Consider the following 27,484-nt stretch of genomic DNA (forward strand, 5'->3'; position numbering starts at 1 on the left):
TGGGGAATGTGAAGCTCAAGGGCAGCCTTGGCTGCAGTGACCATGAACTGGTGGAGTTCAGGATCCTTAGGGCAGCGAGGGGGGTGCACAGCAAGCTCACTATCCTGGACTTCAGGAGAGCAGACTTTGGCCTCTTCAGGCATCTGCTTGGTAGAGTACCATGGGATAAAGCCCTGGAGGGAAGAGGGCCCAAGAAAGCTGGTTAATATTCAAGGATCACCTCCTCCAAGCTCAGGAGTGATGCGTCCCAACAAAAAGGAAGTCAGGCTGTCATGGTTTAACCCCAGCCAGCAACTAAGCACCATGCAGCCTCTCCCCCCTCCCCCCTCCCAGTGGGATGGGGAGGAGGATTGGGAAAAAAAAAGTAAAACTCATGAGTTGAGATAAAAGCAGTTTAATAACTAAAGTAAAAAAAAATATAATACTAAGAATAATAATAAAAATATAGTAATAATAATGATTGTAATGAAAAGGAATATAACAACAAAAAAGAGAGAAATAAAACCCAAGAAAAGACAAGTGATGCACAATGCAAGTGCTTGCCGTCTGCTGACCGATTTCCCAGCAGCGATCCGCCCCTCCCGGCCAACTCCCCCCTGTTTATATACTGAGCATGATGTTCTATGGTATGGAATACCCCTTTGGCTAGTTCTTGTCAGCTGTCCTGGCTCTGCTCCCTGCCAGCTTCTTGCACACCTGCTTGCTGGCAGAGCATAGGAAACTGAAAAATCTTTAACTTAGGATAAGCGCTACTTAGCGACAACTAAAACATCAGTGTGTTATCAACATCATTCTCACACTAAATCCAAAACCCAGCACTGTACCAGCTACTAAGAAGAAAATCAACTCTGTCACAGCTGAAACCAGGACAGAGGCAAAAACGCCAGGAGGCCTGCATGGATGAACAAGGAGCTCCTGGACAAACGCAAACACAAAAAGGAAGCCTACAGAGGGTGGAAGCAAGGACAGGTAGCCTGGGAGGAATACAGAGAAATTGTCCAAGCAGCCAGGGATCAGGTTAGGAAAGCCAAAGCCCTGATAGAATTAAATCTGGCCAGGGATGTCCAGGGCAACAAGAAAAGCTTCTATAGGTACGTCAGTGATAAAAGGAAGACTAGGGAAAATGTGGGCCATCTGCAGAAGGAAACTGGAGACCTCGTTACCCTGGATATGGAGAAGGCTGAGGTACTCAATGACTTTTTTGCCTCAGTCTTTGCTGGCAAGTGCTCCAGCCACACCGCCGAAGTCGCAGAAGGCAAAGGAAGGGACTGGGAGAATGAAGAACCACCCACTGTAGGAGAAGATCAGGTTTGAGACCATCTAAGGAACCTGAAGGTGCACAACTCTCTGGCACCTGATGAGATGCATCCGCGAGTCCTAAGGGAACTGGCGGATGAAGTGGCTAAGCCACTATCCATCATACTTGAGAAGTCGTGGCAGTCTGGTGAAGTTCCCACTGACTGGAAAAGGGGAAACATAACCCCCATTTTTAAAAAGGAAAAAAAGGAAGACCCGGGGAACTACAGGCCAGTCAGTCTCACCTCTGTGCCCAGCAAGATCATGGAGCAGATCCTCCTGGAAACTATGCTAAGGCACATGGAAAATAAGGAGGTGATTGGTGACAGCCAGCATGGCTTCACTAAGGGCAAATCATGTCTGACAAATTTGGTGGCCTTCTACAATTGGGTTACAGTGTTGCTGGATAAGGGAAGAGCAATGGACGTCGTCTACCTGGACTTATGCAAAGCATTTGACGCTGTCCCGCCTGACATCTTTGTCTCTAAATTGGAGAGACATGGATTTGACGGATGGACCACTTAGTGGATAAGGAATTGGCTGGATGGTCGCACTGAAAGAGTTGCGGTCAATGGCTCGATGTCCAAGCGGAGACCAGTGACGAGTGATGTTCCTCAGGGGTCAGTATTGGGACCGGTACTGTTTAACATCTTTGTCAGCGACATGGACAGTGGGATTGAGTGCACCCTCAGCAAGTTTGCGGACGACACCAAGCTGAGTGGTGCAGTCGACACGCTGGAGGGAAGGGATGCCATCCAGAGGGACCTTCACAGGCTTGAGAGGTGGGCCCATGTGAACCTCATGAAGGCCAAGTGCAAGGTCCTGCACATGGGTCGGGGCAATCCCAAGCACAAATACAGGCTGGGTGGAGAATGGATTGAGAGCAGCCCTGAGGAGAAGGACTTGGGGATGTTGGTTGATGAGAAGCTCAACATGACCCAGCAATGTGCACTCACAGCCCAGAAAGCCAACTGTATCCTGGGCTGCATCAAAAGAAGTGTGACCAGCAGGTCAAGGGAGGTGATTGTCCTCCTCTACTCTGCTCTCGTGAGACCCCACCTGGAGTACTGCGTTCAGCTCTGAGGCCCCCAACATAAGAAGGACATGGATTTGTTGGAGCGAGTCCAGAGGAAGGCCATGAAGATGATCAGAGCGCTGGAGCACCTCTCCTATGAAGACAGGCTGAGACTGTTGGGGTTGTTCAGCCTGGAGAAGAGAAGGCTCCGGGGAGACTTTATAGCAGCCTTCCAGTATCCAAAGGGGGCCTACAAGAAAGCCAGGGAGGGACTTTTTACAAGGACATGTAGTGATAGGACGAGGGGTAATGGCTTTATACTGAAAGAGGGTAGATTTAGGTTAGATGTAAGGAAGAAGTTCTTCACTGTGAGGATGGTGAGGCCCTGGAACAGATTGTCCAGAGAGGTTGTGGATGCCCCATCCCTGGAAGTGTCGAGGGCCAGGTTGGATGGGGCTTGGAGCAACCTGGTCTAGTGGAAGGTGTCCCTGCCCATGGCAGTAGAGTTGGAACTAGATGATCTTTAAGGGTCCCTTCCAACCCAAACCATTCTATGATTCTGTGATTCTATGACCTTTTTGGAATTTAAGCAGTTTCAAAAAAACTGTTGGTTAAAATAAAGCAATATTATAGATCTTGTTTGTGTGACACTTCATGGCCATGAATGGAGAACTGGGATTAAAATGGTTTCCATACTGAGTCAGCCTTAAAATAAATGGGAACATTTCAACAAATTGATTTGGGGTTGCCAATAATTCTCTGCAGTCCCTTCTATTTTTGCAGCTATATATATTTGAATAAGACATTTTCCAGAACAGATTTTGTTCTGACTTTATCCTCCTTGATCCTTCCACACACTATATTGATTAGCATGGCTTTTTCAGCCTCTGCTTTGCACTGCTGGTTTTGTGCATCTTGTTACCTTAACATATACTTTCAACAGTACTTCAGATTAGTTTATCTCATCTCCTGCGTTTTACCTTGTATCCAAAAAAGTTATCAGTTACCTTATGATTAGTTTTGGACACACTGTTCATAGGAATACATTGACTCAAAATAAATAACTGACATTTTTGTTTATTAAGAATGTGCATTCCCTTATTTACCATGTTATTTTAAGGTATTTTCAGAAACTAGTGATTTTTTCATATATTCTCTTGGTTCACAGAGCCTAGCATTTGGCACAACTGAATGTAAAAGGAAAGCTATTTGACTTCTTAAGTTTCCAAACAAAATTGTACAGGACTTTTTACTCACTATGTAAGGATAGTTTACAAACGTCTGGGAAAATATTTTTTGGGTGTGTGCTCTTCAAAATTGTTACTATCTTGATTGTGATTTGTCATATAAGACCCTACTGTTTCTGCTTTCTTAACCATCTTTGACTTCCTTACTTGGCTGGAAGATGCTTGACACCTTTACTTCAAGGTGTGGATATACTTGGTGGGCGCCATTCCCGGGCAGTCAGGGAAGACAACGTCCCTGTGCTAAAGTGTCTCCTATTGACTGCAGATATGAGCTCTGAAACAAAAAGTTCAAAGAACTTAAATTAGCAAGACTTCCACAGTTACAGAGAAAAATAATTTTACTTATCATTTTAAATGTATAATGGAAAGAGGAAATAAAGAACAGTTAAGTGCAGGGAAGACATGAAGAGTGAGATTCAGTTTCAGATTAAGATACCCATATTTGTCATGTATGTGTTGACATGTGAACAGGGCATCTAAAGCCGCCATGTACTATCTTGACGAATTGTGCTATGGCAAAAGAGAACATTGCATGACACATAGCCAGCAGTCACCTGGGGGGGTGAGGGGAAGGTGGGGAGAAGGAAGAGAAAAAAAGAAAATATTTAAGGGATTTAATAGAGTCTTTGCTGAGATTAATGCAGTCTGTTTTCTCAGGATGGCATATGAATGCATTAACCAAGAAACCATCCCTTTTGCTCCTGCAATTTGCTATCTCTTCAATTTACTCATATGCCTCTGCTTCTGCTCCAAATGAAGCATGAGTCTGACAGACTCCTTCCCTTTGCAATCCTGATTCAGCCCCAGGATAAACTGGGAGATTGCTGGACATAGTGGAACAATTAAGTAATGAACTCCATACATAGCACATTCTTTCCAAATACGAGAAGGAAGAGATGAAAGGTAGGGGGATTAAGATTGTATGTATAACATGAATTCTGGCATTTTGTACACGCTGTATCCTCAGTAGTATTTTTAACTTAGTTTGGCTGGTTGCAGTTAATCAGTGAAAAAAATACATTGTGAAACAACACCCTGTATATTTGAGTAGCAGCAAAATATCCCCATGGGGTTAGGAGAAGATCCCTTGCCAGATCCCTGCCACTTCAATTAAATGAGTAGTAACAGCAGCAGGAAGATATCACCTACTACACCAGTCAGGCTTTCCTTGGGCTCTACAGGTGGTTCTTACTAGTGGAGGAAGTAAAGAAAGGCAGAAATCATTGGTTTTGTTCCAGACTCTTGAATGAATGTGATTTTGTGGACAAAGAGCCTTCTGCCTGTTCTCTTCAAGCTTGATCCTTTTGTTGTGCATGCCTTTTACTTGTCTAGATACCACCAAGTCTTTCCTATGTCATGACTCCTTGGGTGTTTCCTTAGCTTCTTTTCCAGTTATTACATACCCGTCTCTCACTTTTATTTCCATTTTTCTCCCCAGTCCTTTTATTTCTGGTTCTATTGGTTCCTTCATTTTGCCATTTCCTTTTCTCCTGGCTATTCTAGTTTATTTGCTGTCAGGCTCATTCTACCCCTACAAACTGATTTGTCTTCAGAGCTGTCTTTGCATCTCCATATTTTCCCTGCTCCACTGCATTCTGGTCCATTCTCAAATCTTGTTCAGTTCTCATCACTCCCACCTGATTATTGTCAGTCAGTGCTCCAACTGATGTTCAGATTCCCCATTCACCTTATTGTATGTAAGGTCCTTGGGGTCACAAAGCCCCATTTTCCACTTCCTTACCGAGTCTCTTTTCTACATAGCCATTTGCCCCATCTCCAAGTACTTTTACAGTGTACCTCTGGTCTTCTCACATGTCTTTTCCAACTGTCATTTTGTCATTATCTCTCCGCCCTTCAAGTATGGTCTTATCCCCTTTGTTCTGATTTCCACTTAATAACAGAGTTTATTTTTTGTTATTTGAGCAAAGCAAATCTGTGCCACTTTGTTCCAAATAATAATGTGGCAGGTGCACCCACCTCGTTAAAGACCAAAACTTCTCGACTGCTGAAAGGAAAGAGTTAAAACTAGAAGCTGCGGTTTGGGGGTTGAGCCGGCCAGCCGCGTGGTGGCTGGAGTCACGTATCCAGAGTGCCCCAACTCACGCACCCCAGCTGCCCCAGCCCGTCAGAAACACCTCAACCAGTGAAACACCTCGGTTAAGAGAAGTTCCCAGACCACTGACCATATATGACCACGAGCCCTGATCCGACTCAGGGTATAAATGGAGTCCACTGGAAAACCCCTTTGAGTCAGTCTTCCTCGGAGCAGGGGGTCTGCAGTCGGAGACTCTCCCCTTAGATTGGGACACCATCTAAGGAAAATCCCCCGGGGCTGAGTGCCTCACCTTATCAGTGAGTGACTGTGCATTTTGAGTCATCATTCTAAGCTTAGATTTGGTTATATTTCATGTAGTGACACTTCCCAACTGACATCCTGAACCTGTAAATAAGTTGTGTTTGTCACAGTGTTTACAACCTAATATTCCCATCTAATCTGACTATCTCAATACAACATAACATTTCTGTTCAATTTGACTGTTACCTTTTGATATCATTAAAGAGAACTGACTTTTGAAATATATCGCTATCTGTCCAGTGTTTCTGCGACAAATAACAACACTGGAAGGCCACAGAAAAAATCACCACCATATTGCAGTAAGAATAAATCAACGTATTTTGCTAAGCCTCATTCTTTGGAATAGTTGTTTCAGCTGAAACTTTCAGACGGAGATAATTTTCAGAGGAAAATTGAAGACAAAATTGCACGTTTGGCAAAGCTATAAGCAAATCAGGGGTTTTTTTATTTTTTTTTTAATTAGGTAAAGCAGACTTACATGGAGAAGTCATAATTTCTTCCCCACCTGCTCAGTCATAGATTTCCCAGGGGTTCTTTACCCCCATAGTGTGGGGCTCCTGACCCCAGCTCCATCATCACAACACTGAGAAGTGATGAGTTCTCAGCAGGACACTGTAGAGTCTCTTGTGTTCCACAGCACGTCATGACAGATGTGGGAATCTGGAGAAGAAACTGCAGTAATGTGGAAACGGAGACATTGTAGTTATAGTGTGGTTATGCCTGTGCTTGAAGTAGTTGCAGAAAAAAAGGATAGTTCTGGATACAATAAAATAAATTATGAGTGTTAACAGTAAATAGCAAATATGAAGGGAATATTATTTTATTCATGGATTAATTTTTCTCATCTTAGAGAAGGTTGTTGTACCAATGTCACTGTATCATTTCCCATGGAATCTGTACATGGTGTGATTCTTGGATACGTGTCTTGGGTTAAGTTTGTTTTGCTGTACTCGATTTTATTTTATTTCAGAGGTTTTATTTGAATTTGTTTGTTAGCACCTTATACTACACTAACAGAGGTTATGAGACATTGTTTTTCACAAACACCTCTTTCATTGGAGAAAAGCAAACTGTTCTTTGTTTCTGCAACTTCATTCAATCCTGTACAGTTTCTGTGGATAAACTGGTAATAAAGTAGTATCTGTGTATGAATGCTATACAAGCCACAGTTTCTTTCTCCAGAATGCTCATCTGTTACTCATTTTCTTTTTGCAACTGAATGCTTCACTGCTGGTAGGTGGGCCACCTTCTCTGCATCTCTGGTGGACTGAAAAAACCTTCTACTCCTTTTAGCTTAATTTTCCCTTTCCTTTTCAAATATAAATTGGAAATAAACTTTTCTTCTTTCCTATACTTATATTTTCATTCCCCTAACCCTGACACTGGACACTGTCATTCTCTTATCACTTCAGGGAAGCTGTATGGGGTTTTGTTTTTTTGGGGGTTTTGGGTTCGGGTTTATTTTGGTCAGATTTTTTCTATGAAACACAAAGAATGAAAAGAAATGGTTACTGTAATAACAATATTAAACTTTTAAATCCAATGACCAGAGACTTTTCTTAACAGATGTGCTACTATAGCTGGGATTTTGATTAACTGCTCTGTTTTTTTAATTCATCTGCCTCCATATTTCAGAAAAATAATTTGCAAGGTTCTGTTGACTCTCCCCACAGTGTCCATGAACACTCTGTCCATGAGAAAATTATTCTCTGCTTGATTTTCAGCTCTGTTTTTGTTTATCCCTCAGAAGCAAGCTTCATACACAACAGAATGGCAGATAAGAGCATGTGGCAGACAGCTAATGACTCATAATGACAGACTCATAAACAAGCTAATGCATGCTAGGGAGGGTTTTTTTTCTTCCAGAACACCCTACCAGAGGCATTCCCTTCCCTGTCCTTTTTGCTTTGTTGGGGTTATGTGTAGAAAGTAGAGGAAACATACTTTCACAGTTACTTAGTTTTTTAAACATGTCCTTCAATTTTAAATGAACATGAGACCTGGCATATTTGATCAAGAAAACAAAACTGCTTTTGAGGTGTGAAGCCTCCCCTCCATCTGGAGTTTTGGTTGGTGGTGGAATAAACCAGCAGGAGAAATGGATCTCAGCCCTGCACAGACAGATCTGTGACAACCACAGACTCCCTTTGAATCTCTTTTGGAAGGAAGAGCATAGCTGCAAGAACACCTCACAGCTGTTGCACAAATATGCATTATAGAACGATCTGCAGATAACAAGTCCTAGTAATTCACGAACCTATAGATGCACTGAACCAGCACTGCTCTGCATAGCGGATGGAAGAACTGGTGAATATGTTTGTTTTCCAGGTCCTGACTGTATTATTGTATATCATGCAGTATTAAATATTTTGTGGCTGAGCACCAGACAGGAAGGCTGCCTACTTGCTTTGTCGTGCATGCTGCAATCTGGAGTCCTCAGGAGGAAGGAAAAATTGCACCTCCCTAGGGTGTGATCACTTTGGCACGAGCTGAATGGGCACTGGAAACCAGCACCAGAGGAAAAAGTGTGCCCAGCAGAGGCAGAGTCATTAGTAAGAGAGATTTGTTTTCTTTTATTTTAATCTGTCACCTCAGCAGAATTGATTGTTCTGTCTTTAAAAACTTATTTTCTTCTTTTGTGTTTGTGTTCTAGTAAATCATAAGTTTAGATAGTGAGAACATGATTTTGTTAGTTTTAGTGTGTTCACTTTAATGCAAAGCTGCAGGTATATCCACCTCAAAGCTTTGGCTCATTCAGGGTCCTCTCAAAGAAAGTTGTCTGGGTACCGAGAGCAGGGAAGCTTTTAATCAGTGATACAGGGACTTGTTTCTTCTGATAAAGAAAAGTGTTAGATACTGATAACTGGATCGATGGGCTTTCTTGGCATGTTGTTTCCTTCAGTAGAGCTAATATCAGTAGCTGTCGTTCACAGGAACAGATGGAAGTTTGAAGATGACTTTTGCAAACAAAACCCTCACTAAATTAATAACATTGAGACTTAACATCAAGTAACATAAATTCATGAGATTTAAGGTGAAAACATCCATGAGCATACAAAAATATTATGTAATAAAGAGACCTAAATGGCACAAAGGATTAATATAACCGTGTCCAAATACGTTTTTATCTCTTTGAACAAGAGGTACTATACAATACACAGTCAGCTTTCCAGTTCTTTATATGTGGAGTATACAAGGGAGAGCCAGATGCTTTATCATGTTCTTTTGCTGAGAGCCAAAGCTTTACAGAATTAAGCATTCAATGTCATGAAAATAACCTTTGAGCAACTTTTTTTTTCTTTTTCCTGAATGGAGCAGTTGATCCTGCCTAAATAGTATCAGTTCTGTCTTCCTTCATTCCTTCCTTTGCATTGACTGCAAATAAAAGATGCTGAACTTCCTAGCAAAAGCCTTGAAGATGAAAATGTGCTAAGCTAGTGAAAAAAACAATTTGGAGGAATAAGAAAATTGAATCAGGGCTACAGACAAGGGGAAAGAAAGGATGTGGTTTCTGGCTAAGCATTCAGGAAAGTCAAGTTCATTGGAGATGAATGTGAAAGACAGTAGAGGAAGAGGGAGAAGCTGTATGGGGTATAGAGGATTGTAATAGAAAATGGGAAACAACTGTGCACAGTGCTGTTCAGCAGAGAAGGAATGTGTGGGCAGAAATTAAAAGTGGAAAAAACATCAGAAACAGGAGACAAATATCCTAAAACTTACATCCAAAATTATGATCCAGATGTAGAGCATGAGAAAAAGAGCAGGCTCAGTAAAAAACAGCAGCTGAAGAGGCAAGAAAAAGTACCAAAATATTTGGAGGCTGCAAGATGGGAGGGAGCAAGACAGAATGTGGTGGTGGTGGGCATGTGATGGCCATTTTTAGAGACATCAGGAAAGAAGGAGAGGAAGGACAGAGACATGGGGATGACGTTCTGAGCTGTGATGGGAGGGAGGAGGTAATAAGGTGTGTGTGGATGATACACAGGATGGGGGAAGAAGGGAGCATCACAGTTGTGACAGATGTCACCAGAAGTGTGAAAAGGATGTCAGGCTTGTTTATGGAAGTGGAAATGTGTGTGCATGGGGGGGGCAGAAAGGGGATAGACCTGGGAAAGGAAGAAAGTAAAGCTGGAAATAGTCCAACATGGAAGTGGAAACAGTCAAGTTAGGCAGTAAGAAGGAAGGAAGCATAAGGATACAATGCAGAGAAGGGTTGTGGTGAGCGACAGGTGATATGGGACAGAAAACCAAAGGAAGTATGTGAAAAGTGCTGTGAAAACACAGCTGTAGTGCTTTACCACACAAGCTTGCACTATCTCAACCTGCCATGGAAGAGGAAAAAGATGACAAGTTAAGTTGGAGAACAGGAACACGTGCAGGGAATGCCCTGCTGCTCTCTCAGTTACCACTGTCTGGATCCACACAACCCAGGAGACAAACAAATCCCATTCCACCATTACTGCTACCAATATCCTTACTCTCAGAGGACATTTCATGGTTGAATGGCCTTATTTGCCTTAGAAAAGCCAATACAGAAGTTAATAAGTACAGTAAGACTTTTTCTGCCAGTGATGGACAGATTTTTTCTTAGTGTCAGTTTGCATTTATAAAAGAATAGGAGACATTAAGCCTCTGTCTACTTGTTTTTCTGTAAAGAGAAGAATTATGTGTTTTAAAAGGACATCTTAGAACACCACACATTTGAGGTCTCATCTGTGTTCTGAAGTAAGTATTTGCAACCCTCACTCTTCCACCTTCCCTACCTCTGTCACTTTCTGCTCCATCGTATTAGCATTTTAACAATGTACATTGACATTTTAAGAAAATGCAGCTTTCATGCTGCTCTTTAATTTACAGAGAGCAGACAGGGACAGGCATTAAACTGCAGTATGCATTCGCACACAGTTTTCTTTCCTATGAAACAGTCTACACTTGCATGGAAACAATACAAATCAAACTCCCAATAAACCAGAAAACCATCCTTGGAGTTGGTAGTGGTATTCTCTCCCAGGGTTTACTTGATCAGTGCCAATGTCTGGATATGTCTGGGTGTACCTGTATAAAAGCCTATATATCATAGCCTCTATGATATCTTTTTAAGAGATAATCAGCATAGCTCTGGCCTAATATTGTTTACAAATCAGCACACTGTGAGACTAAATATCATCTTATATTATCTTGATCACTATGTAGGATCTAAAGTCAGAAAAATAAGCACCAAATAGCATGCTTAAAGGTAAAATATTATCACTTTATCCTCACTTTATTTAAAACTCCTTTTGCACAGTGGCTCAGGTGAAACATAGTGTAAAGTCAGATCCAAATAGCATGTGTTCAGCATGTAGAAGGATCAGAGCCACCCACATTACCCTACTGAAGTCCTGAATAAAAATATTTTGCACCATTAAGCTAAACACAACATTAAATGAATATAAAGACAGCAGAAAAAATTAGACCTGTATAGCTATTCAAATTCTGCCTGCTATTACACTGAAAATCTTAATACTGTCTCTTAGGAAACAGTCCCACAGTTTTACATTTATGAGCACAAAACTACTTTAGCAAATTGGTTGCTTATTCAGAATTTGAGGCTGCTGAGGCAGCAGGGGCTTATGCACCCGGGGAGGCAGTTCTGTGGGATATTAGTCAAGTCTCTTACTACCTGTGACAATAGCACTGTGCGGAGTGAGGCAGAGAGACTGCATTTTCTATACTTTGGTGTATGCATCCATACCTCTAGCAAACAGAGATGAGAGGAACCTGCTTTCTCCCACAGAATAATAGGATTTGAAAAACTTTCAGAACAAAAGCTTCTAAGGAACAGCAAGCTCAGGCTTTGTAGTACTGGTTTCCTTGTGAACATGCATATGCTGACATTCTCTACCTGTATGTATGGGTGAATGACCCATACATATAGACTGTTTCAGATATGGAAACATCTGGCTTTCCTTAGTTCAATCTAAGCATGTATTAGCAAGTCCTAAATCAAATCATGTGTGAGTTTGAGCACAGTCACTTTGTAAGTATTATTAATGCTATTATTACTAAGTTATACAACCAAAGATGAAAAAAGCTACACACACACAAAAGAACAAACCCAAGCCCCTCAGTGGATTTAGATTATCTCCTCAGAAACAATTGAAGTCTTTGAATTAAGTCTCAGGAACTGGATCCTGATACTCCTATACCATTTGGGGCAAAACTTTATCTAGTTCAAGGATAAAAGAGCTCATCAGAACACATGGAAGTTTTCCATTGGTTTTAATTGGCTTTGGATTGGGTCCAAGGAATGAATTTTGTTGTCCTGGGCTATTGATGTGCAGCTGTTCACAAATGCTGAATTTAGTTAAAAAAGCTATGCCTAAACAAGGATGTTGTGGAATCCAGCTGGAAGCCAGACCTGAACCAATTCCTTTGTCTGTTTTTCTCTCCATATCTGCCACTGGTCATGGTGTCTTAGCTGTTACTCTTTCTTTTTCACATCTTACTGACTCTATGTTTGTAGCAGGGCTCAAGCAAGACGGGTGCAGTTCCTGGAAAAAAATGAGGTTTCAGCATTTGCTTTCATTCTACACTGGAGCAAAAGACTTCTGGACCTTTTTAAATTTTTCATGGGAAGGGGGATAAAGTCTATCTCAAAGTAGCTGATAACTTCATAGCTGGGGAATCAATTGTCTTGCTGACTCACAGCTTTCTCTGATACTGAACAGAGATCTAAACCTGCATTTTCTGTAAAGCACTCATCAAATGGCTATTTTCAGTAGATTTTGTTCTTGACCAGAACTCTCACCTTTGACTTCAGAAGCCTGATGAAAGAATCTATCAACAACACCAACAGTTTTTCAAGAAATGCTCCTATTGCAATCAACTGTAATTTCCAGTTACATCTAGTATGGGGAAGAAAAAAAAGAGAGAGTTTTCCCACAAGACACAATGTGGAAGTAAAGAAGGCTTTGCCAGAGGTAAAATGTAAGAAGCATTGCATTAGATAGGTTTTTATTTCCATTTTTGAAGTCCAAGATCTGACCAGTAAAACTCAAGATTTTAATAGTACTCTGTATTTCAAGACACTGAGACTTTGAAAGAATATAAAAAGTTACTTTATATTCTCCATTTGTTCTTCTAATAAAATCTATAGTTACATAGCAAGATATTTCAACTTTAAAATACTTGCCTGAATTTTTCATGAACTTTTCTACTGATGCAACCTCAACAGCAACTTTCTTCTTGTCTTATTGCTTTGCTTTCTGCAGCCTCCTCTCCAATTTAATTTTGCCTTTCTCTAGTTCAGCCCTACACCTCTTGCCCACATGTTTGGTTGTTCTTAAATATACCTCCATCACTTTTAAACTGTTTTCCCAAAAGGACAAATTTCAGGTTCTGAATATTTCCTCTTGGTATATGAACTTGTTAGATAACTCTAATCTTTTCACAGCTTTCATCTCTAACTGTGTTTGTTCCTTCTCTTTCTGCTTGTCTATTTTATCGTTGCCTTTTCACTGTGAAGGGCTGTCACTCTATACAGTATTCCAGGGGTGCCTTAGCAGTGCTGAAAACAGATGGCTTCAAACACATCTAATCTCACATTCAGTGCTATTCTTTAGATTATTCTTCTTGTCGTCACTATATGCCAAACCCCAGAGGACCAGATCCTTAGCTGGTGCAAAGTGGACAATGAAATGAATGTAGTTTTACGAATTACAGTAGCTGTAGCACCATCTCTGTGTCATTGCCATTTTGCTGAATAGAGTTAAAAGCTCAATATTCATAACTAATGGAAAATGGTATCTAAGCATATGAGCTCAGTTAATGCAGAATGGTGTCATCAATAATTTTTATCTTCTGAGAGACTGACCCTCAGCTAACAGAAAGTGTGCAGTGTAGAGAATTTAGGGCTTTCCCATGATTGTTAATTGAAAACTTATGCCTGTGAAGTGCCCTGAGTGAAGGAGACACATGTTGATGGGGCATGTTGAGATGCTGATTGGTAACTCTGCTGTATGAAGGTAACTGAAGAAGCTGCAAATCTTCACAGCTTTGAGAATCAGGATAGATAGGATTGCAACTCAAAGGCACATTCTGCTCAGTAGGAAGAAGACAAAAGAACAAAGTAAAGAATTTTTGCAGCTTTTGTGCTAGGAACAGGCTACAAAGTGACTGAACTTCCAGAAATTTAAGGCTGCTCCAGAATAAACTATATTTTGTGCTGAGCAAGTCTTTCACTCTCTACATATTGCGACCTTTCAAAGGGCAGAAGCTAAAAGGAACAAAATTTGAGAACATCTATTTTTCTCATTACAGCTGCAGCACTATCACAAGGCATATTGTGGGTGATACAGACAAGAAATTAATAGCGTGTTTGTGCAGCATGGACTTCCACACTCCTGCACTCACTCTCTCTTTGGCTCTCTTATGCCTGATGAGAAAAATCTCTTTAATACATCGGCTATTAAACTTCATAACCATGTAGAAATTGACAGTAAAAATGCCAACAACATTTTGTTTGGGTACTCTAAAAACAAACGGAAAATAGGAAGGAAAATACTCCATGTATTCTTTGAATTGTTGACATAGTATAACAAAGAACATTCAAGCCGTGCAGCCAAATGCTTGATGCTGAGAAAAATAAAGCAGGAGTGAGCCTAGGTACTGACTGGATTTTGCACCTTGTGACTGACAGCTTTCCTATAACATTAATCACTCAGCTTGTTGCCTCTTGTATTTGAATAAGTCAATGGTAATGCTCTGAAAGAAATGTTCAAGTAGTACCTTGCAAATGTTCCCATCAAAAGTGTCCAAACTTTTTCAACAGTGAATGCAATGGTTAGAAATAAACTGAATGTTAGAAACTCATAAACTCCAAAAGTTGCAATTCAAGGTAAGAGTGAGAATAAACTGACTTCACTCAGTGTGGAATTGTTATCAATATTGTTTTCCTTTCTAGAGGATTTTTTTTTCTCTAAGGCTTTTTAACTATCAAAGAACTAAAAGCTTCAAATTGGAAATTTGGTTATCCTTGGATGAAATGGTTGGATCCAAAAACACCTTTCAAACAATATCCACAAAACCACCCTGAGGCCACTTGAAGCAGTCATATTCTGCATCTTTAGAACTCAGTATTCCTGGAACTCTCCTGAATTCTCATAAAAAATGGAATATGATGGGCAAATTTCAAGCTGTAGGAGCACAGCTACTGGAACTACCACATCACTATTCTACAAACTTTAGTCTCAGGCTGCCACAACACTTTGAGACTTTTGAAACCTCTGGGTTTTATTAGCAGCAGTGGAGTGTCTGTCCTTCCATTTCCCATGGATTCTTTCGGGATGCTCCAGACTGATTAGGTATCATGGAAAAAAGAAAGAGGATCAGAGAAAGAAAATTTGCCCTCCAGAAGGAGGTGCAATGTAGGATCCATGGCATTATGGATGAAGTATGAAGGAATCTGAGGAACTGAGATGGTTCAAGGGAGTTATAAAAGAACTAATGGGCTTGCAGGATATGAATTAGTTTTGAACTCCTGTAATACTTTACATCTAAAGAAATCACAGTGTTCAGAAACATCCGTACATGTCCACACATAGAAAATCTGTTAATACATGTTATCTGAGAAATAATTGGATCTGAGCAGGACACAACTAAAATAAAAAATTACCTTAGAAACAAGTATCTAAACATCTTTTAATCCTTAAGGTATTCTTGGTCCCAATATCCTTTCCCCAAGGGACAGGTAATGCTTCATACTTGATTTTGTAAAGTAAATGAAAGAAGGGGAGATTACAGCCTAAAACAAGCTTGCTGAACTATACCTATTTTAAATTTAATTTGTAGTTTTAGAACTGACTTTCAGATTCATCAAGTCAGTGAAAAGTGATTGTTTTAAGAAGGTATGAATCATGCTCTACATCTAGCTATCCGTCTCTTGAACAGTAGGCAGAGCCAAGATGCTCCCTCTAGTTTGGATGGGAAGTCTCACTTTTGGACAAGCTAAAGTTAAGTGACATGACTCAAACCCATAGGTGATTTACTCTTGGCCATAAAGGAAGTCTGAAATTGAGCTCTGTCCCACAGGCATAAAAATGTTTCCTAAACATAAGACCATTTTTCTTCCTAACAATGTAGGTAAGGATATGTAAGAAACTGTTATCTCTGGCACTATCTGAAGTTTGAGAGCTTAACTTGAAGTTAACATCCATCTTACCATAAATGTTGCATAGGATTTTGTGTGTTTTTTTAAAAGATAGGAAAAAAAAAAGACCAAATATAAAAAGATGGAGTTGTACTCCCCAGGATCTGAAGCTTTTCTAGCTTTTGCAGCTTCTTAAGAGGAAGGATACTCAGGAGGGATCCATTCTTTGAAGTTCCTAACAAAGTGTGATAGTAACTCTCCCAAAGCCTTTGTAGAGTAGAGAATTCATGTTATATTTTGCACTGCAAAGCTGAGAGAGACCACACACAGTATACTATAGCCTTCCCTGTGATTGCCTCATGTATTTTTAGTCTCATGTAACCATACTGTTCATTATGCAGTTGCTATACCTGTGGGGGAAAAAAAAAGTTTAAAAAAAGGTATCTTGGGCCAATTTCCTTCATGGGAATATACTTGAGATAAGTCACGCACATGCAAGTCCCTTTCTTTTGTGGTGTAGTACATTGACTCCAAGGATTTGTACAAATCTCCAGTGGAGAGAAATCTTCACCGCAAATTTAACAACTTGAACAAGCACATGTATTCTAGATAATAAAACAGAGCATTCTGTACTTTTTTGAGAAATGTTGTCTTTCTAAGAAAAAAAGAAAAGCAAGAAAGCTTTGTTTGTTTTGCTGGCTGTTTCAAATATTTATTTTTCTACCTGTCAATTACTTCTTTTCCTCTCCACTTCTACCTAAAATATGGAAAAATGTTTTTCATTACCTTTCTGCAAGAAATTTCTTGCATATATTATGTGCTTAAAATCAATCAAACATTTTTTTCAGAATGGTCCATTTTTAAGCTTATATTAAATTAATTTTCAAAAGCAAATAAATCATTTTTGTCAGAGACAAGATCTTTAATGATGAAACTCGGAATGTGTTATAACTGCTACATTAATTTAAAGCAGAAAGAGTTATGCTGTTTCAGCTATAACTATTGCAGTCTTTCCTGCTGGACAGCAATTAACAATTGACAAATCTTTCCAGAAGAAAGTTAAATGACTTTATTTCTACCTTAGAGCCAAGGAGATAAGTCCAAAGATGCACAGCAATTTTTGCACAGTGAGGAAAAGTACTAAGATATTATGGTGCCATGTCCTGGTTTTAATCACTAGACTATCCCTAAGAAGGAAACAATTATGAGCAGTAATATTAGTTCTTCCTCTTGACATACTTTGAAGATGGAAAAAGGGGCCGGATCCAGAATGCAGGGGCAATGGAGGCATTATGCAAAGGACAGTGAGGCACAGGCTCAAGACTCCCCTGGAGAGGGTGGTTCTATGCAAAGGTAGATGAGTGTCCAATTGGCTTAGATGTGTCAGAACTGATTGGTTTCACCAGCAACACAGCTTATTCTCATCCTGTGGTAGCTGAAAATTTTAAGAGACAAATGTTCATTCAGCATCTTCAGTCCTAATCCAAAGAGATTGTCATGAATTTTCCGCCATACTTTGCAAACTCCAAGGAGGAGGTTGGGAGGTGCTAGGAGTTCTTGGAATTGTTATTGATCCTCAGATATTCAGCATGTGTCTATAACACTCACTTAGCATTTGTACATTCATTTTTGAACTACATTTGTCTCAGAGGTAAACAAGAGAATTCTAAAATACAACATCTGTCTGAAAGGTCAGTTTAACCCTTTTGCTCCTGCTTAGACTTCAACTTTATGATGAATAAGCCTATCCGTAATCTAACGGTTCAGTGGAATTTATTGAAAACCAAGTCTTTATCAAAACCTGTCATGTGATCATCCTAGTGGATTTGAGTACTAATTGCATAAATCCCTGTGCAACTAAATCTGTTAGCATTACCTTATTAATCTGATCCCTCTCATCATCAATACTGGGCTTGACTCTCCCTCACAGATAAGGTAAACCAGAAACAATTGCATTTACATTGTTAAAGTAATTAAACATTAACCCAAGCCAATGGAACCAAACAGGCTTTCTTTTTTTTTTTAAAGGCCTTTAAGCTTTAAAAAAACCCTTTTGCTTTGAAAATCATTTGTTTTACTCATTGATTTATAGAATTTTCCTTATATCTTAGAAGTGATTCCAGCACCGCTGCAGGATACATTGTGAATGAACAGTGGTGGATATATTTGTCTCAAATGAGTCGTCTGTCGTCTTTGCCTCACACTGGCAGAAGGTTGTTCTGTCTTGACTTACTCTGTACTAGGGCTTACTCTTTCCCTTGATTTCTCAGTAAGAAAAGATGCATGATAAAAGTGAATCAGACCTACAAAGTCATGTCATCCTATGGATGGACAATCAGTTGTAGGGGGGTTTTGTGCTGCTTCTGCCCTGGTAGCTGTATCTATACGGTTTTCATTTAATATAGATATAGTAGCAAAAAAACCTGCTAGAATTCATCGGATCTTTCTCATTTCTCTCTTATCAGAGAAAATCTGAATGTCTAAAAAAACCCATATTCTTTTAGTTCCAGTGAAAACCAAACCTCTGTCTTACCCTGATAGCATTCATTAGGAGAAAACCATTAAATCCGTTGTGCTGAGAATGACTTTTCACTGTCTCCTTCTTAAGGATCCTGGTTGTGATCTTTTCTTTCCTCATTAAAATGATACCATCTCCCTTCCTAAGTGTGACCTGTTTCAATTTTGCAAATGTTGCTAGTATTGATCTATTTCTGTCTTGGAGATAATAAGGCTTTTGCATCCAATCCTGTGAGATTCTGAAGGCATCCTGCAAAGTTTGATCTTCAGCTGGAGTTGAGTGAGTTCTGCCTGTACTGCTGTTTCTCCCAAGTGTTTTTATCAATTGCTGCTTTCAGGTATTTTCAGTGCTTTTAAGAAGTGTCTTTAGTTTATTGGTACTTTATTCCTAATTATATGACCAAGCTGTATACCTTTGCTTTTAAAGCACATATATTGGCATCCTGTCAGGCAGCACATTGATATTTATACTTGAATTGTTTGGTTTAATGTATGACTTGGCCTTGGTTCCTGTTATCTAGAAGAAATATTGATTCCTTCTGAACCCCATTTTACTCTGCAGTCTTCAGATACAAGCTTGTTAACTGCCCCATATCTTAGATCAACAACTTTGACAGAGTTTGCCTTAGGGGGAAAAGGAAGGTGTTGCAATCCCCATGTCTTGAATTTTGTGCCTTTGTAGGTTACAGAAGCTTTGGTGGTAGTACTAGCTGTTTCTAAATTGCTATAAAGATAGGTTGGTTCACTGACTTATACTGAGTTGTATTAAGAAAAAAACAAAGCAAATCTCTGCGTTACCTTGGATAATTGTATTCTGTTTTCTCTTATTGTTACTGCATTACTAATTAAAGATCATACCTATAATCAAACAATACCAGATCAAGTACTTCAGTCTGTTCTGTCTAAATCAAAAATATTTCAGGTTTTGCACTACAGAGTCATACTCTTTCAGCTCTGATATTTCCCCCAGTAGGATCTGTAAGGGTATGCAGGATCTGTAAGCAGATGTAGAAGGTGAGAGTGTCTGCTTTGCTAAGGTTACCTGATCAAGGACCTTTTCAATGCAAAAGCAGATAATAATTAAAGGGGGGAGCAACGAACAAAACACACAGACACATAGACCTGCCAGACAAACAGAACTGAGTCAAGGACAAGATCAAAACCTCATCAGTCACACTAACTGATGGGCTATCAAGAAACTGCAGGCAATCTGAGGATTTGTGACCAATAAGGTCACAAATTTGAGGGTCTGGGATATTGGAGGTTGGAGAGTGGCGGTCAGTGGGACTATGCAAACTGATGAAGGGATGTACAGGGGAAGGTAATTGGGGATGAACAAAGGAGAAATAGACCAAAAGGCCCGTTGTGTTTAAAACGGGACCAGTCAGTATGCTTGTCTGACTGAGCCCTGTGCCTCATCACCACCGACTGTCCTGTTTTACTAAACCTTTTAACTCTATGTAATCTCACTCTCTATCCCATGTGTGTGAGTGCTGCAAGGACTAGGTGCCAGCTACTGGGGGGATCGATGTGAGTGAACTGCGTGCCAGCAACTGGAGTCAGATGAGGGGTGTGGGCACCCCTGGCCCGTGGTGTCAGCTGCTGGAGTGTGTGAGGGTCTTGGCCACAGACACTGAGACAGGACTGGTGTGCGTCCCAAAAACCATGCTGGGTGAGTGAGGCGAATGAGGGGCTCAGCCCCAGTGGCTGGAGCAGGACCGCAGGTCACAAGCCATGTGCCTGGTGCCAGATGTGGGGGAGCAAGCATCTATATCTTTCCCAAACCGTGTGTGCATGGGCGTCTGTGTGTGTGTCATTCACCAACAAACTTCAAGCTGGACTAGCTGCCAAGTAGGTGATCTGTGGTGCAGGTAAGAGGGCTCAGGATCCGTGCAGGAGCATCAGACGAACAGAGGGGATGTGCTGGTACTCAGGGGAGCCACAAATGTTCATGTGCATGTGAACCTAGAGAGTGTCGTGTGTGTGCCTTCACTAGTGAACTTCAGTCCTGATCAGCCGAAGAGGAGGAGGGAACTTGGCTGCGTCTGTTTATGTTTTATGTGAGTCCTGTATGTAGGTGCTGTTGAAGGCAACGCTGTGTCTGTGGCCCTCTGTGTAGCTGGCACCATTATTGTCGTGTGTGTGTGTGTGTGTCTGGGATATGCGCTCAGCCTCACTACTGGTTCAGCCTGCAAATGGGAAAGCAGCAGCCACATCCCTCAGCCTGGGCAGAGACACTGGGTCCCTGGGTGCCTCAGGCTGGGTGCCAGTGTCTGGTCTGGAGCAGCCCCCAGCCCCAGAGCTGCTGGAAGTGGCTGCCCATCTCTTAATTGGAACAGTAGAAGAACAAGATCCTATCCTTGTGCATTTGTTTAGTAACGAAAAAACTCTCCAACCATTGCTAATGCTGCTGTTTGTTAGCAATGAACTGCAGAACTTTCTGAATTTGTGGACTTGTTTTGCATGTTTGAATTCCCTATTTTAGTGTCATTTTAATATCATATAAAAAATAGAGCCTGAAAGCTCAGATGATCTACAAGGTCCTGTAAGTGTACATGTATATTTACATTATTCTGAACAGGTCCATGAGTATATGTTATAATGTCATAAACTACAAGATATTAGCCAAAGATTGATTATTTTCCATGTTTCCACTCTTGTGATTTTTGGCAGAACCACCTTCTGACTGAATGGGATTGTTGAATGTCAAGGTTGTTAAACCAGTAGCACTATAAAGTTGTCAGAGTTTTAAAAATATACATATGTTACATACATTCAAGGACGCATAGAGGTCTTGATTTTTAAGGGGTTTCTCTTGAATCATCATTATTTTAATGCTTTCTTGGATATGGCAATTTATTTTTTATACATTGATCCTAGCAAAGCACGCTAAGTTCTTTGTAGTCGCCAGATGATTGTCATTTCAGAGAAGGAGGAAAAAGAATAATAGGCAAATTTTCTCTAAAAATGCCACTTAACAAGAAGATATTGTCTTTGTGTGAAAAGATATCTGTACAGGAGAGGATAAGCGTGAAGGTGAGGGACAACTGGAAATTCATGGCAGTTATTTCTCTGCTGTCCATTATCTGTTTCTACTCTGTCTTGTTTACTTTTTGCAAGAATTAAATACACTTATTATCTTCTAGCTTCTTTTCCTCATCTAGGATTCTCTATATGTATGCTTAATTAAAAGGTTATTAAAATGAGGTGAACATATGAAGATCAGATTCTGGTCATGTATGCCCGGTGATATGTGTACTGTAAAGCACATTTCCAATACAGAAGCAACGAACAAGGGTGAACGATTTCATCGACCAGCATGAGAACATCAAACCAATATTATAGTTATATTTATTATACTATTCTGTCTTAGAAAAAAATAGATAGTTGCTACTACAGGACAGGCCAAACAATTTACACTGAAGCATCCATATTAACAGTAATGTTCATTTAGGCAAAATGGATTTTACTTGTGAATTAAAAATTGACATTTTAAAGCTTAATCTTTATGCCTTTTTGAAGGTTAAATACTAAGGCTGGGGATTGGGACAGTCCAGTTTGTGCAAAATAACCACTGAAGTTTCCATATGTAGTTAATAGAGACAAACAATACCTGTTATAAATACAGTCATGACCATGGATAATTTGGAGGGAATTCTCTGGGGACTTGGGAAAAGCCAGGATTTTCTCTGTCTACACCTGAATTGCAAGGCTCATGGGAAGAGGTTGTCATCAGAAGGAAAATAGTCTCCCCCGTTCTGAAAATATGTGGGAAATTTAAGTTCTGGCAGATCCAGAACTCTCTAGCTAGCAAAGTTAGGCACCTGCAGAGGCAAGCAATCCTGGAGAGCCACCATGTTGTTTGATGGGGCTGCCAAAGTTCCAGGTTAAGTGAGATTTATGTTTCCTGGACCCTGTACTAGTTTCAATCACCTCTTTTTTGCCTTTTTATTTTGTAGTTGAATTTCATAGAAGTCCTGTTCTGCATTCAAACGTGTAGATGCAACATCTACAGAATTTTGAGCATATTTAAATAAAAATATACACTTGTTAAATATCAAGTGCCATGTGCCATGTCAGTGTGATAATAGTCTGATATAGTATTGAAAACTGGAAATACATGTTAGAATTTGAAGCAGATAAAGAGTCGGAACATGATAGCAAAGCAGCAAATTTATTCTGAATGCTGGCTGGGAAGATTAAGCGGGAAGACTGGGGGAATGAACAGGAGTGGATAAAATACTATGCTTCTAGATGTGAGAAAAATACTTATGGTGGCAACCTGGTATGTGGGAGTACAAGACGCGCTATTTCTGAAATACCTCTGGGATTACGGACAAAGGGACCATTAGCTGAGAAACATCCTAACATTATGTTATGATGAAATACAATATTTAAGAGAGGTAAATTAAGTAATTAGGCTCATATGGCTAAGGTTAGAATAGAACTTCCAGTTTTCCTTTTGGCAAGAAAATCTCAAGAAAATGACTGCTGCTTCATCTCACACAGTTCTGTAATACCTCTACCTTTAATTTTTATCCCAGTTTGCCAAAATTGCTATTGTTACAAGGAAACCTTCCAAAAGAGTTTGCATATAGTTTATTTCAATGCCTATCTTTCTATTATGGGATTACTTTTATTTGGAAAATAGAATCACTGAACTTAAAGAACTAGAGAACAATGGCAGAATACTCCACAAAATCTAAGCACAGATTCACCAGGTGAGCAAGCATGATGGAGCCTTCACCATTTCTACATTCTGCACAACACACTTGATGCTGGGACATATGGCAAGACTGCAGTCATGTACTAAGAGAATTGAGTATATGGTTGTGTAAAATTACATTTATTTTCACAACAAGATTTTCATCAGTGAAAACTATGCTTAGTGGAAGGTTTTGTCATAAGGACTGGATTTCAACCATCAGGTTGTGCAAGGACCTTGTTTGCTTATTAGCTCTGTCTGTAGAAGGAGAAATCTTGTAGAGAGAACTAACTTAAAAATAACTATGTCTGTCACTAGGCCTACTAACTATGCTGTTAATATTGGGTCTGTAGTAATAAAGAAGTTCTTTCTTCCTTCCTTTAAACCTTGATGGTGGTTGAATGGAAACTGGAAGACTGGCATCATGATTCTGAAAACGAGAATATGAAAACAATTTGTGGTTCTACATGCCCAAGAAGTCATGGGATCTTCCTCCAATGCATTGCACAGGCAAGTTTGTGAACTGGTAACTAGATATTGGCATAGAAGAGAGACTTTCCCACGACAGGCATTACAGAGAAGCCAAAGCAGTGAAGGCAATGCCTTTCATAGGGATGAATACATGAATGTATGACATTTGGATCACAAACTTTATGCAGTTGAGATCCATGCTTAGTATTTTTGTCTGTTTCTAGGAGTTTAGGTTATTAATTTCTGCTAGCTAAAGGAAGAACATGCACATTGACATTTAAAAAAAGATGTCAGATCTTAGTGTTCTTATTATTCACATTTATTGTTAAAAAATGTATTTATGGTTTTTTTGAAGGACCCTGAAATATCCCTTATTGAGTAGGTAAATTGGTGAATAGGGTACAAAAAAAGATGCCTGTAAAAATGGGGAGGGGTAGCAGTTCTTTTCTCAATAATTAAATCCTTATTTGCCAACGAGAAATGAAATATTGCTCGCTGCCCAAAGGAAAGTTTGTAATACTACAGAGATTAGAAATACCAGATGATGCACTTCTTGAACTATCTGTGAAGAAGCAACTAAGCTGACTTTCTCTACCACAAAAACTTGATGAAAATGTGCTGTAAGAAGTTGAGGCCTAAACTTCAAATTAAAAATTTGGTTTATATTTTTTTATAACTCTCTCCTATTTTGTAGCATAATCCTGTGGCTTGATCTTTGTTATTCCAACAAACCTAATTTAAAAAGATCTTGTTTGAAAAAGAAATTCAGGGTACTGATTTGATTTTGAATACATGTTTTCATAAAATACAAAGTAAGCAGAGGTGAGACATTAGTTCTAAAGGCAAATTCTATTAGAGTAAAAGTAATAACCATATTCCTATTGACTTTAGTGATGTAGAATCAACTACAGTTGACTAAACTGATATTATTTTGTTTTTATTTTTCAGCTATTTCCAGATTTAAAGCAATCTTTTCAATCTGTAACTAGAAATAAAAGAAGCATCAGTGACAAACTGCATACAGAATGAGGTGTCAGTCTACAGAAGGAAGCGTTGTCAACACTGTCTATGAAAGCAATGTAGGTCAAGTCATTTTATTCCGTTTGCTTCAACAGGGAGGCACCTAACACTTTTACACAAGAAAGTGCTTCCAACTCACTTTGTTTACATTGCAGATAAAGCAGGAAAATATTAAGAAAGAAGTTGAGGAATTGACTTTATATGCAAAATGTAATAAAAAGGGAGTCTGAGGGAAAAAGACATGATCTTGTGAAGACTGAAGAGATACAGTGTCTTCTACAGTGCACCAAAGATTGGTTGCTACAGGTGCAGGGTAAGCAAAATGACCTTTGATGGAATGGGAGAACAATGGTATCTGCAAGAATGAACCATCTTGCTAAGATGATTGGAGGTGGTAACTGCAGGTGAATTTCTGGTCTCAGTCAAAAAACTACTGATTAAGTTAAGCCAAAATTTCAGCTAGTGGTATTCCACTCAAGTATTTGCAAGTTTTCTTCTCTAACTGTCTCTCAGGCAGAGATACAATCTCAAACCTCTAGACTGAGTGATTATTTTGGCATGAGGGACTGCTCTATCTTGAGGCTATGAAAATAGGGAAAGATATAACTGTCATTGGGTAATTACCAGTACAGCTACAGACTTTCTGTCACTGTAGACTCTAGGCTAGGTGGGACAAAAAGGTTTCAATGTACTTTCAATGTATTTTCAATGTCCTTCTCAGCCCAGCAATTTTTCATGTACAGCGGTCTTGTAGGTGTGTTGTAGCATCATATAATAAAGCATATTAGAGTTTTGCATATATTAACTAAAAAGAAAACTGCTAGATATTATTAACCTGTCAACGCTTTTCCTCTGAGATTTAGAAGTATCTTTTTGCCACTGTGCTACTAACTACTCAAATGAGTAGACAAAATTGCTACGAGTTGTTCAAATACTTAAATTTAATTGACAAGACAGATTATCACTGAGAGGAAATATCATAAATACATAGAAATAGAATGGATTTTTTATTACTTAACCATGCACAGTTATTTATTTGAGGCATAAAAATGTTTGTAGGACATGTAACAACAATAGCATTTTGAAGCAAGGCATTTTCAAGAGGAGAGAAAATAAAAGATGTCATCAAAAAAAGAGAAAGAAAACAATGACACATTGTATAAAATGTGGAAAGAAAGTTTTGGGAAACTGACAATAAGAAATAAATCGAGAAATATGATAAACAGAGGAGATAATGTTAAATGATAAAATGTTAATAAAGATGCTGTAAACACCTACAAATCCTGTCAAAACTCATTTAAACCTTCATAAACGTTTTGGTGCTCACTTGAAATGTATGACCCTGAGTTAGTTGTAGCAATAAATAACAAACTACTGAACCAGTTTCCACCTCAAAAGATCTTCAGAGATACTTTCAGATTATATTTTTCATTAAGCTCATAAATATGAAGTGCATATGTGGCTAATTATGAATTAAAAATGAGTGTTTCTACACCAGCAATACTGAAACCATGTCTAAGAGAAAAAGAGAAGAAAAATGTCTTCAACTGAGGAAATGCAGGCAACTTCAGTTATTAATTCAGTCCAGATTTTGTCCAGGGTATTGTATGAGTAGCAACTTTACGATTCTGTTATGACTCCTCATACCACTTAGCTACCTAAAAAAAATGGTGCTATTTAGGTTTTACTTAGATTTTAGACTAAAGATATTTAGTCTATTGAATATTAGCTATCATTGTCCAAGGATTTCTACTTAATGGCCAATCTTCTGTAAAATTGACTTTGCAAAGACTAAAATGTTCAGTTTTATATGAGCAGTACTTGCTTTGAAGTCAAATAGATGATTTGCCTGACCACAATACTGGCTTATTTGTTTTAAAACGTGGAATAAATGTGGATATTCATCCTAAACAACTATTTCCTTAAGATTTACAAAAAAAACCCAACAAAAACATTACTGAAAACATGCAAAGATTTTCTTTCTTTTGACCACATTTCAGATAAAACTGGGGAAGTTAAAAAGTAAAAGAAATTGTCTGGTACATCTTTATAGCATTGCTTCGTTTCACAGGGAGATACATGTTTTTGTAAAGGTTTATTGGGTTTATATGCCCAGGTGCCGGCAGCGGCGGCTGCAGGGCGGCCTCTGTGAGGAGAGGCTGGGGCTGCCCCGTGCCGGACACAGCCAGTTCCAGCCGGCTCCAACTGACCCACCGCAGGGCACAGCTGAGCCCCTCAGCCACGATGGTGGTGCCTCTGGGAAAACAGATTTAAGAAAGGGCAAAAATGCCTGACAGAGAGGAGGAGCGAACAAAAAGGAGTGAGAAACAGCCCTGCAGACACCCAAGTCAGTGAAGGAGAAGGAGAAGGAGGTGCTCCAGGGACCAGAGCAGAGATTCCCCTGCAGACCATGGTGAAGATCACGGTGAAGCTGATTGTCCCTCTGCAGCCCATGCAGGACCATGCAGGAGCAGGCACCTGGCAGCAGCTGTGGCCTGTGGGGGAACACCACTGGAGCAGTCTGTTCCCGAAGGACCACATGCGGTGGGAGGGACCCCATGCTGGAGCAGGGGAACAGCATGAGGAGGAAGGAGCAGCAGAGACAAAGGGTTATGGACTGACCACAGCCCTGATTCCCCAGGCCCCTGCACCGCTTGGGGCAGTAGGAGGTGGAGGAGTTGGGAATGAAGGAGTGAAGTTGAGCTTGGGAAGAAGGAGGCGGTGAGGG

The sequence above is a fragment of the Gymnogyps californianus genome, chromosome 1, assembly GCF_018139145.2.
Source record: "Gymnogyps californianus isolate 813 chromosome 1, ASM1813914v2, whole genome shotgun sequence".
NCBI lineage: Eukaryota > Metazoa > Chordata > Aves > Accipitriformes > Cathartidae > Gymnogyps > Gymnogyps californianus.